The sequence below is a fragment of the Lynx rufus genome, unplaced genomic scaffold, assembly GCF_022079265.1.
Source record: "Lynx rufus isolate CCGP_SWC_20201006 ecotype Redwood Valley unplaced genomic scaffold, mLynRuf1.p SCAF_7, whole genome shotgun sequence".
NCBI lineage: Eukaryota > Metazoa > Chordata > Mammalia > Carnivora > Felidae > Lynx > Lynx rufus.
In genome coordinates, this window is record NW_025814889.1 from 54,425,552 (window position 1) to 54,446,448 (window position 20,897).

Here is a 20,897-nt window from a genome sequence, read left to right on the forward strand (position 1 = left end):
GTACCTAGCTGGCTCAGTTGGTTGAGGGTCTGACTTAATTTCAGCTCAGGTCACGATCCCAGTGTCCTGAGATAGAGCCTTGTGTTGGATTTCATGCTGAGTGTGGAGACTGCTTCAGAGGCGGGCTATCCAGGAAGTTGTGGGTAGGAGGTAACATTTAATCTGGACCATGATGATTATGTAGGATTTCAGTAGTCAGAGATTGGGAGGATGGAATTCCAAGGAAAAGACATAGCAACTGGGAAGGATTTCTTGACTTTGGGCATCATTTGATGTTGAATTTCTGTTCATTATTAGAAACTGATTTTCCTATTTATCCCTTCTCAACCACAATTCAAGTGACTGAAAATAGAAAGTAGATAGAAAGTAGGAAGATCACTTCCCTGATTCCCCTGGTCCTCCATTCCCCATCACGTGAGTTTATCCTGTCACGTGTCCCTGGAGCAGATACTCCTGTGACCCATCTCCTTCAAGGGAAGGCCTTTCAGTCCCAAGTACCTCCAAGAACAGGCTCTGCAACAGCAAAGCAGCACGTGTATTGGGGATTTCTCCCTCACACCTGCACCCATGTTGTTTTCCTACAAAAAAACACTGTCTGCCTCCCTCCCCATTCCTCTCCGTTCTTCCTCTTTTCCTTCACCAAGGCTGTTTCTTTCTATAACCACCTGCTGGAGTTGGGGATAATGTTCTACACACTTCATTTCCTCTACTCTTGCTTCTGCAGTCTTTTGATGATCTCCCTGCAACCTTTCCTCCCCTCCTCCCATCCTTACCACTCCCCTCCTTCCTCCCCAAGTCCCCCCCCCCCCAACCTGATCAGTTTTCCTGCCTTCTTTCTGGGGCATTTCACTTTTCTGTTTCCTCTCAACCTTGTTTATCTATGATTCCAGTTTAGAAAAGAAAGGGAGATGAGATATAAGGGCAGCATCTGTGAGGGAGTGGGCTTTAGACACAGCACGAGACATGGTAGTCAGACATCAGGAAGAACCTGATAGGCACTGACAAAGTAGCTTAAGTGCCTCCTGGCCCATATCTCCAGATAAGTCTTCTCCCACTTGCCAGTGAATCTTTGTAATTAGGAAATTGTTTTTTTTTAAGTTTATTTTATTTTGAGAGAGAGAGAGAGAGAGAATACCAGCCGGATAAGGGTAGAGAATGAGAGAGAGAGAGAAGACAGAGTATCCCAAGCAGGCTCCATGCTGTCAGCGTAGAGCCCAATGTGGGTCTCAAGCTCACTAACCCTGAGATCATGAACTGAACCAAAATCAAGAGTCAGAGGCTTAACTGACTGAGCCAGCCAGGTGTGCCTAGGATATTGTTAAAGCTAGGTATCAGGCAAAGAGGGCTTCTTGACCTCTTAAACTAACCAATTTTATTTAAGTCACTGTCACTTGACCTCAGCCTTCCACAGAAGCTGGAGGTTTTGAATATAGAAGACAGGAGCCAGGACGTGAGTCTCAGCTCAGGTTCCATGTCCACTTCCCTTGTTCTTTACCCTTATTGAAGGTGTGTAGGGTTCAAATGAGATAGGGTGTCCATTATGCCTCCATCTATATGTCTTTCATCTCTCTCCCCTCACTGAGTTCCGTATTAACAATGATTCCTTAATGGATATAATCTTTAAGTGTCCTTTCTGTGATGGCTCAAAAAGAGGGTCCCATTTGGAAGCAAAGAAGTAAATAAAATGGTTTCTCTTAGTACCTTCTATGAGGGGTTCTCGGAGAGGGGAGGAGGTTACATGGGTGATGTACATACAAGGGCAGCTGTGTATTAGGCCATAAAATAAAAGACAAGAGGGGATGGCCTTGGGGCTGCTGTTTCTCTTTCTCTGCAAACCCCTTCTGATTGCAGCAGATTCACAGTGGCTCTGAAGCAGCCTAGCATCTTAGCCATTAACTTCTCAGAAAGAAAACTCACTGAGGTTCCCTTGAGAGGGAATGAAAAATAAATAGCAGAGTTTGGTACAAACACACCACCAGGTGAGAGGGTGGTGTAAAGACAACCAGTTCCTCATGGTTGATTGAACTCCTTCAGGGTGTGTTTACACGCACACACACACACACACACACACACACCACATACATACCCCAAAATTCCAACAAATATGCTCATGTTTATAGACCTATGGAGATAAACATACCCTGCTCCTTTGCACATCTTTCCACTCAATTCAAACATATGTCCATATAGTAGGCACATACATGACTTTTAGTGAGGTGCTTTGTGAATATATTTACCCAGCCTTCCTCCTCTTTCCAAGATCCTGACTGCAGGGTGGGGCACAGGAAGAAGAATGTCTGAGTGTTAGCTTCCATGTGTCATTAAATGTGTCTCTGACTACATTCCACAAAAGAAGTAGACATTTTTTTTCATTATTCACTATTTGGAATTATTCACTTTCTTTCAATTAGTTCGGCACCACCAAGTTTCAAGAATCATCTATACCTTATTGAGATGCTGTTCCAAGCAGAGTATAGTTCAGGGGTTAGTGGCTCAAGCTTCGCTCAAACTTGATACAAATCTTAGCTTCACTACTCACTTTGCACAAATGGCTTAACCTCTGTGAACCTTAGTTTCAACTGTAAAATGAGGATAACTATATTCACCTTATAGAACATTTGTATTAAACAGGTGATTTTGTAAAGTGTTTAGAATGAAGTATAGGGCATTAGTATTCAGCAAATGATAGCTATATTTTCATCATCACTTTGTGGGCATTGGAGATATAAAGTACTATATAAAAGTTCTTTTCCCTTAGGAGGTTTTTTAAAATCTCATCAGTGAGACAAGATAAATATATGAAGAGTGCAAGAATATGTAAACCTGAAATTCTTATTTGATCCCTAACATGTAACTTAGTCTCCTAAATCCAAGCCCTGTTTTAAATTTTTTAGCAGATTCCAGGATGCCTGGGTGGCTTAGTTGGTAAAGCCTCTGACTTCAGCTCACATCATGATTTCATAGTTCATGGCTTCACCGTGTCGGGCACTTGTGCTGGCAGCTTAAAGCCTGGAGCCTACTTTGGATTGTGTGTCTCTTTCTCTATCTGCCCTTCCCCCACTCACTCTCTGTCTCCCAAAAATAAATAGACATTAAAAAATTAAAAACATAAAAATTTTAGCAGATTTCAATGCTCTAACAAGATTTTTTTAAATCACTCATCATCCCTATGTCTCACCACCTTACACACACTAACATCTACCCCAGGCTTTCATTTCAGGAGTTGACAGGAGAATTTTGGATATTAAAGATTTTGAGTTTATTTTGTACATTTCTCCATTTCTGGACAAGAGCCTAACTGAGGCATTCCAAACCAAAATGACACCCATGGTGCTGGTCCATGGTGCCTTACTTTGCAGAGCAAAGATCTAGATGACTGTAGCAGGTGCTACAACTATCTCCCAGTAAAAGTCTATCTGTCCACATATTTCTGTCTGTCTATCCTCCAGATGGCAATCATATCTCGTCCCTTCCTGATTCAAGACTCTCACTCCATTGTATGGAACAAGAAAAGACCCCGAATAGCCAAAGCAATTTTGAAAAAGAAAACCAAAACAGGAGGCATCACAATCCTGGACTTCAAGCTGTATTACAAAGCTGTAATCATCAAGACAGTATGGTACGGGCACAAAAACAAACAGATCAATTGAACAGAATAGAAAACCCAGAAATGGACCCACAAACCTATGGCCAACTAATGTTTGACAAAGTAGGAAAAAATATCCAATGGAATAAAGACGGTCTCTTCAGTAAGTGGTGCTGGGAAAACTGGACAGCGACATGCAGAAAAATGAGCAGGGACCACTTTCTCACACCATACTCAAGATTCTCGCTCCATGGCACAATACATAATACAAACCCTGGCTCATAAATTTCTTTCAAATGTGAAAATACATATCCCTCATAAGAGTCTTAATCTTTCATGACTCCTAAAGGTCTGTGTAGCCTCGAATTACTGTCCCATTTCTTTTCCAACTCACTTATTCTTCCTTTATTGCTCCATAGGTATCCTCCTCCAGGAAATATCTCCTGACCAATACCTCTTTCTCAGTTTCTACTCATACCTTCCCTTCCAAAGTAATGATCCCTCAATCCCTGTACAGTTACTAATTCCTCCTATTCTGGTCAATTTCTCTCCCAATTTGGGATATTAATTCTCTCTGCCCAATGAATCCTAGATACTTTCACAAGGTTTTTGCACCAGTATCTCCAAAAAGCATCTAAAGAATTTGGTAAGTGTATGGGTCATCCTTCCCCTGGAGTCCTTCCCCTACAGTCACCTACTCCTTGTTGGGAAGATGAGAAATAAGAAAGTAGTTTCTTATCTCTCCCTCCCAGAGCCAGCCCCATACATAAATACAATAGAAAACCCTGGCCCTCCTATACCAAAGCATAAAACTCTGACTGCATCAATAAAGATGTATGTTGTGCCCATGCTGGAGCCCTTCTCCTACTTAGGGATCCCTTGAAGTCAGGTAAAGCAGGTTGGGCCTTCTATCAATTTCACTACTTCCAGCTTCTCCCCACATCCCATGGGAATAGATGAAATAGGACCAAGAAAGGACATTTCAGGCACTCTCCTCCCCCAGGGCTGCATTTTTACTGTTGTTCTTTGAATGAACAACAGTGTTCTTACTTTTGGGTCTAGAGGAAGGGGAGAAACTACTCCTTGCCCTGAGCAAGATTCCATTCTGATGGAACAGACAGGACAGTCACCAGAACTCAGGCAGAGCCACACAAAGGCAAAACTAGAAGTGTCTGGGTACAGTTCTAGATGCTGGATATAGCTCCACATTGAGTTCTAGATCTAGTTCTGGGTGGGGAGAATTGGTGTTTGTCAAGGAAGTCTCCCAGAAGATAATTTTAAAGGAGTAGTACATACAGATTTCCCAGCAGCCTTACCAGATGATTAAAGAATGCCACCTCCTGGCAGGTGCAGGAATCTCAGGACATTATGGGGACCTCGAGAAGAGGAATTGGTATATACATATATAGGTATTGCAGGCATGTCTGATGGCAAATATTGGGCTTGGCTTCTGGTCTAGAAAGCCTACTGAAAGTTCAATCGAGATTCCTTATAAAAAGTTCCAGCAAAGCAAATTAAGAAAAATCTGTATGATCAATCGATGTTCTTGCTGATCTTATGTAAATAATTATGCCAAGTTTGTTAAAATTGAACTTATTTTCAAACACAGCAGTCTTGACTGGCTATCTCTGAAAATAAGGATGATTTGGGAGAGAAAATTTGTTTCAATAACACATCTTTGTGGATGTTAAATAAATTCTAGTTCTGATTATCTTTAAATGTTTCTGGTTTGCCTAAACGACAACTTAAAGTAAACTTCAGAGACATTCCCACAAAACTCATGTACAGATCTTCTTTGTGCCTGTTGTTCTATGGGACATTCAAAGGAATCACCAAAGACATTTGAATTACAAACCAGAAAAACTCATCTGATTCCCACTAACTGTTTTGACTCCATCTAGGATGCTTCAAGCCTGACATCTAAAATCTTCTCATTGGCTACACTCAAGTCTCAGACACTGGGTTTATAATTTGCTCTATTCACCTATATTTTTCTTTTATTTTCATAAAGTGTCTCTTATTAATATCTGATATTTTGCTAAACAAAACAGTCTCTATGCTGGTAAATACCACCTGGTACATGATTTAGGACTTAAATGACTCTCAAAATAACATTATATTATTAAACACTAAAATAACTCAAATACATAAAACAGTTCTACAAAATAAAATGGTATTAGATATTTTAATCTAATATTCACCAGCTATACAAGGTGAAATATGCACCATAATTAAAATGGAATATTATGTATATAGTCCAGATTACCACAAAAATATAACAGGATTTATAAAATATATATATATATATTTTAAACAATCCCTCCCTCTCCTTTAATAATTCGTTAAAATCTGGAGGATTTTAATTAACTATTAAAGGTCTTTTATTGGGCTTCTTTTTTCTCCTTTTTATTTTAATTATGTTTTGCTGTTTTTTTTTTCCTATGTCTTTCAGCTTAGTGCTGGAACTCATTCACTGGCATAACTTCAGGGGACAGGTGATCTTTTCTGCTCGAGGAGACTCCCATATGTCATCAGCTCTAGGTGCAGCTGCCTCAGCCTTTATTGACTGTTATTACATCTCATCTGACCAATGTTGACACATAGGTAGAGACATCTCTATGCCCCTACTCAGCAGGAAAAATCTACAGAAGATGAGATCTTCCACTTTCAACAATCTTAACAACTTAAGGGTCAAAGTTGTTCATAGGGGAAAATGATGAGGAAAACAAAGTCAAAAGAAATGTAGTTTAAATTAAATCCCCTTATAGCTTGGAGCCCATGGGTAGATGTCTGAAACATGCAGAGTATGGCATTTCTCAAGGAACTCATGGCTTAGTGTCTCAATGTTTATGTTTTATTAAAGACTGAAAGTAACCAACCTCCTTTTAATAGCAGCTAGCCCCTCAAGGTCCTGAAAGCCTTGCTTCCAAAATTCCTTAGAAACTTACTTCATCTCTAGCCCCACTCCCTCAAAAAACTTAAAAGTATGAAATCAGTCACTTCTCACAATCCCAAGGCATCTCTTTCTGCCCACATATCCTGTCCCCATGCTATAATAAAATCACCTTTTGCACAAAAAAAAAGAAAGAAAGAAAGAAAGAAAAGAAAGGAAAAGGAAAAAAAAAGAGTAGCACTGTGTTAGCCTGAAAAGAAAGAGAATTTTCTGTACCAAAGAAATGTGTATGGTTCAATTTAATTTAACATCAATTTATTAAATGCTCATTATGTACTTGTCCCCCCATCTGGATGCTCTGGGGGAGTGAACAAGATACATTCCTTACCTATGATCAATCAGGGAACAAAATAAAGTAAAGACACACAGATAACTGTGGTATTTTAAAATTTTCCACTTTATTGAGGTATAATGAACCCATGTTTTATAAGATATTTAACATAAACATTGTGGTGATTTGTGTGTGTGTGTGTGTGTGTGTGTGTGTGTGTGTTGTGTGTGTGTGTGTATAGTGAAATAATGATTCACTATGATTTCCCCACTGTGAAAGAATTAAGGAAGGTATTTTTATCTAAATGTTTTATTAAACAAAGGTAAGTGTTGTAAAGGCACCTTTACACAATGATGAGCCCTAGGAGCACCACAACCACTGAAATCCACACTGGGTCTCCAGAAAGCAGAACTGGCCACTGGGCCAGCACCAGGCAAAGAAGAGTGAGCAGCAGAGCAAGCAGTGAGGAGCAAACATAGACAACCCAGCCAGAGAGTGGAGTAGGGGTGGAGCTGCCTGTGAAAAGTAGTTCCTGTAGAGTCAGCCTCTCTGCTGCAGCTCCATTCTCCTCCTGCACCTCTGCTTCATTTCCCCCTTTCTTCATCTCAGGTTGATACCTGATGATGAGAACACAAAAAGCCAGAAGAGAAGAAACTAGCAGTGTCCCAATTGATATGAGATTCAAGAGATCAGTGAGTCCAAAGAAGAATGACATGATTGCTACAATAATGACAAATATCAAAATGGCCATGATGGAGTTGTATGTGTCATTTTGCATCCAGGCAAGGACAGGGAACAGAAAGCCATCCTGTGCCATCATGTATATCACTTGAAGTTTGGGGAACATAAAGCCAAAGATGTTGGCCAAAAGACTGCAGAGGAATCCAAAAGCTATAACATAGTTGGCAGGGGTCCATCCAATATAGAGAAATGACTCATACAAGGTGTTCCCAGGTTGAAGCTTGTAGTAAGGCACCATAAGCGTAAGTGCTAGAGACACCAAAGTATACCAAAAAGCAGATGAACAGTGAAATCACAATGCCCGTGGGGATGGAACGCTGGGGATTCTGGGCTTCGTTGACTCTGGTAGTAATAACACTGATACCTTTAAAAGCATAGAAACAGGTAGTTGTTCCACAAAGAATCCCCTTGAAGCCAGAAGGCACAAATCCTCCAGAGCCAAGAGGGCCCAAGGTAGAGGTGTCATTGAGTCCGGGCATTACGTAGTCCTCTTCTGTGAGCTTCCAGTTGTACACATCCCCTTTAATGAAGCCAAAGATGATGATAAAACTGAGAACTAAAAGTGTCATCAATGTGAGCACAAATGTGATCACTTTGGTAACCAGGATTACCCAAAGTTCTTAGTCAGCAATTCCATGAACAGCAATACAAGGCCCACAACAAAGAAGCCTGGCATTTCTGCAAAGAAATGGGGAGCATGAGGTGGGATGCTTTCACGCATGATCTGAGAGATCCATTTCCTAGAAAGGTTGTCAATAGCTAAGGTTCCAGCCCAGGTCACAATGACTGTTTCAGCAACATCGGCAAGGATGAGGTTTCAGCCAGTGATGAAGGCCCAGATTTCACCTATAGTGACATAGATGTAGAGATATGCAGAGCCATAATGGAAAAGCTGAACACTTAACTCTGCATATCACAGCACAGCCAACACAGAATATAGGCCGGCCACCAACAAGTAGATCAGAATGGATGGTCCTGCTTTATCTCTAGCCACCTCACCTGCCAGGATATACACACCTATACCCACTGTGTGGCCCACACTCATGACTACTAAATCCAGAGTGTTCAGACTTCTGGCAGAGTCAGTTACAGTTGTCAGTGGCTCTAGATTATGTCTGTGTACCAGGTTTTGACCAAATCTGTGAAATGCTTGACACAACATTCTAACTAAAGTTGAAGGGGATTTCGGGATCAAAGAGCTGTAGCAAGCCCAGGGAACCAAAAGTTTCAGATCAGGTTTGTGAGGTTGAGTTAAGCCAAGTTGTATTGGGGCTGCAGAATTCCTTTGGTCAGGCTTCAAATCTGCTCCTTCATATTTCTTCTGCTTTCTGCTATCCCTCCATAATGCCTAAGACATGGTAAACAATAAATATTTACTGAATTCATTATTCAACCCATGCACAAAAACTCAGAAGTTGCATGTCACCTGTTATAGCCCAAATATCACAGAAACTGATACCAAAAGACATCATAGAAGAAGCAGAAAAAGTTGTTTTTTTTTTTTTACCCAGAAAAAGTGACAAATATCTCCAAACATTCTCCTTTTTTACACACCACATGACATAATCCCATGTGGGTTCATCAAACTCATGTAGCTTCATTTACTAATTAAGCTATAAGACATAAGGGTTTGAATTTTTTGTGTGGCAATCCATATACAGGATGTATGTGCAGTACTTAGGTGTGACTTATGAAACATCAATTCATGGAATGGAATGTGTCATTGCAACTACACAACCATTTTTTAAATATCATCTGAGCTTAAAATAAAAATATTGGTCCACAGGCCTTAAAACCAGTGACCCCAAAATTATATAGCCAAGGTCAGAGCTAACTTTAGCCTCCTTTCTCCTCATTCTCCATCATCCATTTAGCTCTACTGATGTCAAAGAATGTTTAGTCCAACCCTTCCCTTTACCCACCCCAGGCCCACAGGGGGCGCTGTGAGAAGAGAGGAAGAGGGGAAAAAGAGGCAGGCCCTTCATAACTACCTGCAAGAAGTGGAGAACCAGGCTGTCTGGTGAGGAAATACTAGTGAAATGGTGCAGCAGCCAACAAAGTGTTTATTACTAAGGAGCCAGAAAGGCCATTTTGTGAATTCTGACATTCAATGAACCTCACCCAAAGCAAGCAGACAAAAATACACTACAATTTGTATGTCCACAGTTATGAGAGTGTGAAGGGCAGGGAGAAAAGAAATAAGTCACCTAGCTCAGTAGCTCACAACCAAAACAATGTCTACTGTCTCTTCCCTCTCTGGGTTCCAGGAAAGAAGGAGGGGTCACTTCTGCAGACAGTCTCCTTATTGGCCACACTGTGTCTTGCACCATCTGTGATGTCAGCTGCCAGCAGCCTGGAGAATTTTCCCTGGAGAGTATCAAAACACTCACTTGCAACTCCCTATTTATTTTCACAAGGATGCATTTTTAAGTTGCTCAAAACACTGTCTAAATATACCAGATACATTTTCTTAATGAACAAATGTTACATGTGGTTCCCTCTTCCCCCTCATCCACTGCTGCTATTCAAATGGCCTCCTACTCAAGGGGAGCAAGACTTTGGGTGAAAAATTCACAGCAATGCCCCAGAAATGAGCAGTGGAGAACAGGAAAACACACTCATGCAGCCCCCACTTCTCTCCCTACTCAGGCTTTGGGTTTGAGAGGATTTTAGGAAACGTCAGAGGTTTTTTAAAGACAGAAAGATCAAGTCAAAATTGAAATGTCTTCTCTACAGATTATCAAAAGTTGCCCTTGGTTTATGGGTCAGAACTTCTGCGTATAAATCCATCTAGACTCTTTATTTTCCACTCTCAAGTTCCAATTACGATTGGAACTACAAGCATACAAGACAGATTAGGAGGGTCAATTCCTAACTCATGGAATCTTTCTACACTATGAATGTAATTGATTTGTCCCTCACCCATCCCCAGGCTTCATCTGTTCGATGGTTGCCACTGCACTCCCTGCACAGTCGTTCCTTCCTTCATCATCTGAACTGTGCTGATTCCTCCAGCCTCATCTCCTGCCCAGTTCCTGCTCCAGCTGTGAAATTGTACACTCACCTTTTTCCCTTCCTCTAATACCCTGTTGTCCCCCTCACTTAGCTAACCCCCACTTGTCTTTCAGTTCCCAGGTCAGATGTTAAATCCCAAGGAAGCCTCCCTTGACCCTTAGACTACCCTTCCTGTGTGCTCTCATAAGCACCTGGGCTTGCTGCAGGTACCATTTATCCTAAAGTATCAAACTTCCAGGTTAGCTACCTGTTTCTTCCTTTAGACTGTGAGTTAGGTGCTCAATAAGTATTTGTGAGACAAATACACAAACTGAAAGAGAAACCTGAAAGAGCACATAATCAGATTTCATATCTATTTGAGTTTGGGATACATACTTTGTAGCCAAGCAACCTTTATAAACCTGATTCAGGTAAAGATATAAGTGGTATCATGTTCCCTGTGGAAGCCAAGCAAAATAAAAAGTGTGATAGGAAAATTAACTGTGATAAAATGCTGACTGCAGATCATTGCAGGCGTAAGCCACACAGGGTGATAAAGAATTGTTTGCCTTTGAGGACGCTTGTTTTAAAAATATCAGGCTGCCTTGGGTTCCAGGCACCAACCACCAACACTTAGGGAATCCCTACTTTTTTGAGGGCATCATGTTCAGGCCCTATAATCTAGGTATGATAAACTAAGGCAGAGGTTCTCACTTTGGGGAACAGAGGGAGGCATAAATGAAGACAGTGGGGAATATTTTCAAATTTCATATCCTCTCCCTCTGGAGATTCTTGTCCACTAGCCCCATACTTCCCATGACTGCTCTATACCACCCAAGTGACAAGAAATTGTCCTCAGTTTCAAAGGGAAGAGATTCTAAAAGCTTCCTTCACAGGAAGGCAGCGCAGTTTAGTATTAGGAGTAAAGGCTCTGCAGGTAGACTTCTCAGGTTCAAATTACAACTTAACCTCATACCAGGTGACTCTGTACAAACTAGTTTGCCTCTTTGGACTTTAGTTTCCACAACAGTTAGATGGGAGTGAAAGTAAATACCTCATAGGGTCATTGTGAGGAGTAAGTGAAATGATGCCTGTAAAGTACTTAGCTCGGTGCTTAGCATACAATGTGTATTTAATATAATCTACCTAATACTTAAATATTGAAATCTGATCCAGAGTTCCCAAACTTAGAAAATTAATTATTCTTTGTAAATGTCTAGCCTCGAAATCATCCACTACATCTCAAGTCTGTTAGCTTGAGACATCATGAGACAATGCAAACAGTTTTATTCCATATAATTTGCCTTGAAACCCTAAGGGCTCTAATTAGACACACACACACGCTGGTGCTAAACACTTGGAGGTCCTAGGCAGGCTGAGTTAGACCAGGCATCAAAAAATGTAAGGTTCAAATATACTACTACTACTACTAATCTTTTCCTATGGATGCCTCATCTTATTTTTGGAGGAGGCAATGCTGGGTACTATACGGGTTAATAAGCACAATGAATATTATGTCCGAAATTTTGAATGTGAGCCCTGAATCTTCTGCTTGACTATATAAATGAGTAATTTGCTAACTATCTGTAAGCCTTATCTTCCTCATCCACAAGGAACCTTACTTGACTTCTCTTACAGGATCAACATAAGAATTTGATGAGAAGATACAAATTATCACACACTGCTGGTGAGAGTGTAACTGGGGCCACCATCCTGAAGCACAATCTTAGTGGAATTAAGATGCACACAACCTTCCACCCTGCAATCCCTTTCTGAGGTAAACACCCCGAGGAAAGTCTCTCCTGAGTCCCTAAGGAGGCCCATATGAGCGAGCTCATCACAGGACTCTTTGTGGTAGCAGGAAGTTGGAGCAATGCCAGTGTCTGTTACTAGAGGAATATATAAGTAAAATGGGCTATATGTGGACTGAAACATTACACAGCAGTCAGAAATAATACAGTATATTTATAGAGAGTAACTTGGGTACATCTATAAAAGTAGATTTATAGAGAGCAATGTTAAGTAGGAAAAGTAAAAGCAGGATGAGGCACATAGCAAAATGGCATTTATGAACATTTATAAAACATCCACAACACACTGTTTATTTGTCAAGAATTCATATATATCTATTAAAAATGTCATGAAATCCCTCTGCTCAAAATCTTCCACTAATTTCCCTTTTATTCAGAGTAGAAGACAAAGTCTACATTTACAATGACCTACAAAGCCCTACAGCATTTGTCACTGACTCACCTACTACCCAGCCTCTGTTTCTTTTCTTTCTACTCATTTTTCTCTAGCCACCGGCCTCTTACCCATTCTTGCCCTCTAACATACCAGGAAAGGCCCTCCCTCAGGGATTTTGTTCTTGCTGTCCCTATAATTGTACCACTTCTGGCCCTGATATCCACACCCCTTAACCATGTTTAGTGAAGTAGCATGTATATAGCATGATCTTTCTTAATCACCCATATAAAATTGCAGTCCACACCTAACCACTCACAACATATCTTGTCCCGCTGCTCTTTTTTTTTCCCCTTTGCACATCACTATTTAAGGTCCTATAGGTTTTACTTATTTATTTGTTTATGATTTATCTCAATCCAAAAGAATATAAGCTCCATGAAAGCAGGACTTATTATTATTATTATTATTATTATTATTATTATTATTATTATTGCTCCTGGCCATATTCCTCACACCTACAACTGTCCCTGAAGTAGTCAGCACTGTATATTTCTTAAGTGGATAAATGTATCCAAATATACATGTAGAGCATGGATTGGAAGAACATTTGTTAAATACACTGAACCATGTGCCTCCACTGCGGAAGGGAAATGAGAATAGAGATCAGGATGAAAGGGGAAAATAAAATGCATTCAAAAGGGGCTTGACAGGAAGCAATGGTGATAACAGTCCATGACTGAGGGAGGGTTGACTCCACTCTGTGCACTTCAGGTTCAACAAAGGAATTGCGTGAGGTGATATCATGAGAGGATCTGGTTCAGAGCCTGATAAATGGGCAGGTACTCAATACATTTAAATTAAAGGGGAACTGGAATCCTGTAATTGTCAGGAGATGGATAATACAGACAAGAAATGCCTGCTAGAAAGAGGGTAGAGAACATGGGAAGATGGGGCACCCCTCCTACCATTCCCTCCAAACCCATTTCCCTTTTCCCAATTCCTCTTTCTCCTTCAGCTTCTTCAACTGTCTCTGGAGGCTCCTTACTGGGCACTAAGGATGATTGTATCACGTTTCTCTCTCTGGGGAACTGTTCCCACCCACATACCTTCCAACAAAGACACAACACTGATTCCTAACATTTATTGAATCACAGAGCCCTCTGAGGTTGGTCACCTCAAAAAAAATGTCCTACACTCTTCTGAAGTCCTTCCATGAACCTGAGCAGGAATCCCAGAGGAGGACCATCTGAATGGCAGGGTTGGAGAGGGACAATGTTTTTGATAATTTCTATTTCCTTAAACTGTGTTGTGCATGGTGGTCCTTGTGCTCTTCCCACTTTTACCGAAGATGAGGAACAGTGGGGAACAGACAAAGTATGTAGATACCAGAGAAACAACCCAAAGAACAAAGTATCTGGGAATTAAAAAATCACATTTTATGACTTGAACAGAATCAGACAGAACAAACAAATGAACAAGCAAATATATAGAAGAGAAAGCAAACCCAAGACTGGGAATCCTGAAAGAGCCTGCCACAAATCCAGCTTATAACAACACAGAGAGACACTGTCTTCAATGCCATTCAGAAATGCCCTTTCTCCGTGCAATAATCTGCAATTATTCCAATCATTTGTATTCAGTCCAGACTCTCTGACCCCGCTGTCAGAGCCTTGACCTAATTATCCCCTAAGCTCAGGATCATCACCTTCTTCCTAACTCAGCTCCTCACATCCTGACTTACCCATCCTGGGATGAGCCCTTGGCTTGAGTAAGTTACCTGCCCTGCCAGGGATGCCCTCCTCACTCCTTTCTTTCAGTCTTGACCCTCTATCTTCTCAACCCTATTCTACAACTTTTCCCCTTGTGTCTAGGAAGCCTTTCCTAAGCCGTCCTAACTGATCCCCATCTCTAACCTTCCCCCCTTTCCTGTCAGCACTTACAGCCTTTCCTGATGCTCGCCTAATTTTCTTGATGCTCGCCTAATTTTCTTCTGCTGGTGTCCTGGCTGTGTCTTTTAAGTTGCTTTAAAGCCTCTAGAGGGCAGGGCCAGGATCCATGTACCTCCTTCTTCTTAATTCCACACTCCCACCTCCAATTATCATTACTCAGGACAAGGATCTGCTCATAATTGTACCAAGCAACCAAAAGAGGTATCTAGGACAGAGAAAGTGAATATATAAGTGTGTTGATTGATTATTATATCTTAAGATTCCAAGAAGTAGGACTTTTTTTGAAAGAGAGAAAGGCCAAACCAATGTACAAACTGGAGACTAGAACATGAACCCTCATCTCTTTTAATCCCTGACAATATTTCCTAATGAGGGCCATGGGTGTGAATCTCAGTTTCGTTAGGATGCAGTCTCTCCCAAAGGAGGTGCTTGGTGCATAGGAGGTGCTTAAAGAAATGCAGACAGAAGCCAGGGAACATGAAACCAATTTTTATGAATTCCATAAGGCCCAGTCCCCCACTTCTTCCCTCTTCTTCCCTGTATTTCTCTCAGTCTCTGAGCTTCTTCCAAAATCCAAGACAAAGTTCCATACCAAATCTCCAAGAAGAACTCCTGTCAAATTCAACAATCCACCCACTAAATTGCAGGCATGGGGGTTGTTTCACCTTTTAGCTGTTGTGTATAATGCTATTATAAATACAGGTATAAAAAAATCTTTTTGAGACCCTGCTTTCAATTCGTTGGAACACCTAGAAGTGGGATTGTTGGATCATATGATAATTGTTTATGTAGTTTTTTTTTTTTGAGAAATCACCATACCGTTTTCAACAGCAGTTGCCCCATTTTGTATTCCCACCAGCAATGCACAAGTGTTCCAGTTTCTCTACATCCTCACCAACACTTGTTATTTTCTGGTCTTTTTTAAAGGCAGTCATCCTAGTGGGCATGAAATGGTACTAAGTAGTTACTTTTGAGGAATAACAAGGAGGACTCTGGGGCCAAGACAGAGTGAGTGAGGGGGAAGCAATAGGGAATGAGGTAAAAAAGAAAGCAGGAAGCCAGATCCTTCATGTGGGGTCTGAGAGTGACTGTGAAGACTTTGGCTGTTACTCTGGACATCTTAGAAAAACAGCTTCACACTTTGCCGACTGATTTTCATGTTCTGTAAACTAAGTATAGGGTTCTAACTAAGGAAAGGCCTCCTCCAGGGTTTGAAAACAAGGTATGGAGACAGGTTTGTGGAGCTCTCAGTATATGTCTGGGTCTTCTAAGAACACAATGAGGGCTAAACAAGCTGCTTTCCTGCGTCTGCCTCCCTCTTTAGATGCCAAAGCAGAGATGCCATACAACCACCCATGGGGGAGTAACATGATGGATTGATTTCACTGCAGCTGTTCACTTTCTGGATTATCTCTAGGCAGGACTCCATAACTTATATATCAAAAAAAGTAATTTTAGTATCATTTACCATTTTGGGTTATTCTTACAAATTGTAGATAATCAAGAGCTGACCTGAAGATAAAGGGTATCTTTTCTGGAACCTGGTGAAATTAAGGGCTACAAAGACAGAGGTAGGTAGACTCTCAGAAAGGAGGCAGAAACCATGTGAATCACGCATTTGAAAGTCTTGAACAATTAAATAGATGAATCCATTCCCAGCTCCAGATGCCTCAGAAAGGACTGTCAGAAATGTCTGAAATGATCAGAGCTGGAGAGAGAAAGGACCCAAAGGGAAGCATGAAAACGCATTTCTGAGAAGCAAAGAGTACCTGTCATGACTCACTTCCCCTGAGTGACAGGGATAAAAACTTTTATACTGAAATGAGAAGCCCAAGGAGTTATACAGTTTCTCAACAACAAATAATCTAAAGAGAATGGCTGCCCAATCACTGTTTATAAATGTTAGAAAATAACACACTTGTGTGTGGGTACAGGTAAGAGATAAAGTGTAGAGAAAGAGAAAATGATGGGGTTCTACCTGTCGGGAAAGGAGGAGGGACAGAAATCAGTTTTCACTATGACATCCTTAGGATTCAAATGGGAGTCAGGGAAGGGAAGTACAGTAAAATCTGGAACTTTAAATAACTAAGTTCTCTCAGCAAGGAAATAGGCCATGTTCTCATAGGTTCTATGTGTTTTTCTTTTCAGCTGATGACCACCTTTGTCACCATCCACCCCATTTCCTCACCCTGCTTTGTTTTTGCTGCAATAATTAAAGAAAAAAGGGGTGAGGATAAATCAAAAGAATATAATCAAAAATTATTTTTACCCATTTGGAATATAGTTGGTGAAAGAAATTGGCATTCCACACAATTTTGCTTAAAATAAGGTTAAAATGAATCTGCCTTGAGGTGCCTGGGTGGTTCAGTCGGTTGGGCACCTGAGTCTTGATTTCCTCTCAGGTCATGATCTCATAATTTATGAGTTCAAGCCCTGCATTGAGCTCCATGCTGGCAATATGGAGTCTGCTTGGGATTCTCTCCATCTCTCTCTCTCCCTCTCCCTCTCCTTCTCCCTCCCTCTCTCTCTCAACCTCCTCTGCTCACTCTCTCTCAAAATAAATAAATAAGCTTAAAAAATATTTAAAAAATGAATCTCCTTCTAGAAGCCTGTAACATACATCAATTGATAATGGAAAGAATTGGCCCAAGAACTGCTAGAGGGCAAGAGAAAGACAACCTAGAAATAAATATTTGCCACATATAGTCAATGAATTAGGTGTTATGCATGAAGACGTGTTGTCTGGCTTCTGGTATTGGGGTACTGCCACAGTGTACATGGTGGTGGGTAGGTGGGTTAGGTGGAGAACAGTTTAAGACTCCAAGGGCCATTAAAATTAAAGAGTTGCAAATATGTTTTGTGATAACAGCAAACTGGCTCTTGCAGACCCAGTGTTTTAGGATCACTAGGTAGCCACACCCCAGGGGAATTTAGTAATCTTTCCTCCTACAGCCTGACCCAGCCTCTAATCAATAGCCTTTAAAACCTTTTTAAATTAGATAAGAGGGACAGGGAGTTAGCTTCAGCAGCTGTAAAAATAGATATCTGTCTCCTTCAGCATGGAGAAAGAAGACCCTCAAATCCTCTCTGATAATGGTGGACGACCTTATCAAACTGGATCCACTATTCTGCAAAATCCATACGAATGTCCTCCCTAAGAAGATATGATACAGAAATTTTCAGAATCTCAAGTGAGAAAGTGTGGCAAAACATGAAGGAGGCAGCAAAGCAGGTGGAAGAATCTGCATGCATTCAAAGAACATGTCTAAGCATACTATATGTTGGGCCCTATGGGAAAAACAAAGCTGAATAGAGCATACTCTGCACCAGGTCAGAAAGGAAAGGCCAGGGAGGAGGGCAGGGCAAAGAGGTGGGAAGGACTCTTCAGGAGATGCACCAAGGAATAACTGCCCCTAACTCATATTTTCCTCAGCAGAGGTGAGAACCTCTGGTCTGGAGGAGAACAGAGTGTAGGCCTCCAAACCACTGTGACCCCAGCAAACGTACCTGCCCTTTCTCAATTCACAGTCCTCTGGTCTGCACCCCCAATCCAAAATATAGCTCTGGTGGCATGAAATACTTTCTGCCTAAATCCTACAGGGCTTTCACAGCCAGTGATACTCCAAGCCGAGCCTTCTTTCTCTCTGACTGTGTCTCAGTTTTCTTGCCAACGCTATCAACACTAGAAATCACTTCCTGATTGATTGGCTTTTTCTGTCTTAGAGGAGAAAAACCTGAAAAGAAAAGTGGAAACCAAACCCAGTGACAGGTAAGGAGCTTAGCCAAGCAGAGTCAGGATTTGGAGTGGGGTTTAGCTGGGCCCTCAGGAGGTGGGGCCCTAACAAGGCTGTGTCTCAGTGAGTTGGGACCATTGGGAGGTAGATACATGGGTAAGGCAGGAAAGGGTGAAGAAGGTGGCTTAGCTAGAATCCTGGAGAAAAGCTGGAGATGGGCAGTGGAAAATTAGTGGGGCTCTGAATGGGTGAGGAGGTAGACTGAGGGTTTAAATGGGACTTTGTTGGAGGCTCTGTTGGCATCAAGATGTAAACTTAAAAGTAAACAAGCTTCTCAGGGTCCTGAATATGGAGGAGGTCTGGTTAACAGAAGGAGAATGTGGGGAGCTGGGTGGAGCCAGACTATGGTGATTTGAAGTCCAGTCCCAGGACCAGCTAAGAGCCCACTCAGCAGCCCTGTAAACAAGGATAGAAGCAGCCTTCTCCCCTCAGCTGCCTCTCCCAGAATCTCCTACTAGGTTCCTCTACCACCATTCATCCCTGTCTCCACACCCATGTTTCATATCACTCCAGGAATAAAAACAAAAGGGAACTCACTTAAGCCTTACCACAAGAGATTTTCTGAGACAGATATTCAGAGTAAATAGCATATTCTAACTGAATATGCATTGAACATTGTGCTGGAGGAAGTAATGAAAAGATATAGTCCCTGCCTAGAGAGCTTCCTTCTCTATACAATCATTGCATTGAGCTTACAAGACCCTGAAACATGACCAAATAAGGTGCCTCCTCCTTCCCAGAACTTTAGTCTTGAAACAGAGGCAAGACGTCTGCATTGGAAAAAGTGGGGCCCACTTAGAGACCAAGGGCTGAATGCATAAGTGATAGGTCCAAGAAGGCATGGGTCTCAAGGAAAAGAGGCACCACTGCCTCTACCTGATAGTGCTGAGATCCTCAAAATTAGTTTACTTAAAGACTAGGGTGCTGATGCATAGGGGCACTTGTACCCCAATGTTTATAGCAGCAATTTCAACAATAGCCAAGTTATGGAAAGAGCCTAAATGTCCATCAACTGATTAATGGATAAAGAAATTGTGGTTTATATATACAATGGAATACTACTTGGCAGTAAGAAAGGATGAAATATGGCATTTGTAGCAGCATGGATAGAACTGGAGAGTGTTGTGCTAAGTGAAATAAGTCACACAGAGAAAGGCAGATACCACATATTTTCACTCTTATGTGGATCCTGAGAAACTTGACAGAAGACCATGGGGGAGGGGAAGAAAAAAAAAGTTAGAGAGGGAGGGAGGAAAACCATAAGAGACTTAAAAACTGAGAATAAACTGAAGGTTGATGGGGGGTGGGAGGGAGGGGTGGGTGGGTGATGGGCAGTGAGGAGGGCACCTGTTGGGATGAGCACTGGGTGTTGGATGGAAACCAATTTGACAATAAATTTCATAAAAAAAAAAAAAGACCAGGGAGGAGGTGGAGGGAGGGGAGAGAAGGACAGTGACAGTTACCTAAAGGGACAGGGTCTATACTAACTATACGAAGACAGAGCCTTGATATAGGAACAGAAAGAATTGCTCCAGATGTCAGGAAGGACCTCCGATGGAGGAAAACCTACAGAGCACATTGACCCTACTCTAACACATCTCCAGTAGTCATGGACCAAGGGCATAAACTGAGACTCACCCTTGTTCCAGGTGTTATGCTGATTAGTGGATGAGTGGCTCAGCCAGGACTACAGAGCCAAAATTTCTAGAGGCAAAAGAGATAGGCAGGATTTGGAAGGATGCCTGTCTTGACAGAACAATAGAGGAAGGGCATCTGGGTATTTGATGTGTGTCTGTTCCAGCATCCTAGGCTGCTTTCCCTGCCTCAAGCTGGGATTTACTCAGATGTGCATCTGCTTGTGGGAAGAAGGGCAAGTGCAGGGGGAGAGGCTGTCTATCCTTGCATCTGGTCCCCAATGAAATCCCTTCCCCTTTCTCCCTGTGCTATTCACTGCCTGCTTGGTAGAGGCTGGAAGGTTAAGGGAAACACCAGGGCCCCAGATAATCACCAGGTAAGTAAGAGAATTTTCCCAGGGCTTCAGGAATGCAGAGGATGCAGAGTTGGGGCATAAGTCTCTCCTGGAGGAGGGGGTACAGAATGGGGGACCTGGCAGTCAGAGCCCATCCAGGTGATTTCACACGAAGTATCTGAACCTTGAGATGTAGGATGAGGGAAGAGGTGAGGAGGCAGGGGTGTGAGCCAGAAACAGGGGAAGAGGCTGGAAGACACAGAATAAGAGAAGAAAGGAAGGGGGGGGCAAGAGGGAACAGAGTGGGGAGGCAGAAAAAAGGAGACAGACAGGAGGAAATGGTGGGTGTAGAAACTAAAAGGCACACAGAGTGAAACTCAGAGATGTGATGAGAAGAGAGACCCTCCGAGACTGAGGGAGGGACACAGGGAGGGAGAGAGCTAGAAGGAAGAG

At 41.9% G+C, this 20,897-nt stretch overlaps 1 protein-coding gene and 1 pseudogene across 2 annotated transcripts in view; both read right to left on the minus strand.

Annotated features, from left to right (window-relative positions):
• The window catches only part of LOC124501493 (cationic amino acid transporter 3-like), a 214,991-nt gene that overhangs the window by 103,884 nt on the left and 90,210 nt on the right, over positions 1-20,897 (minus strand). The gene's annotated exons all lie outside the window — the stretch shown is intronic.
• On the minus strand, positions 7,004-8,970 carry LOC124501503 (cationic amino acid transporter 3-like; annotated as a pseudogene).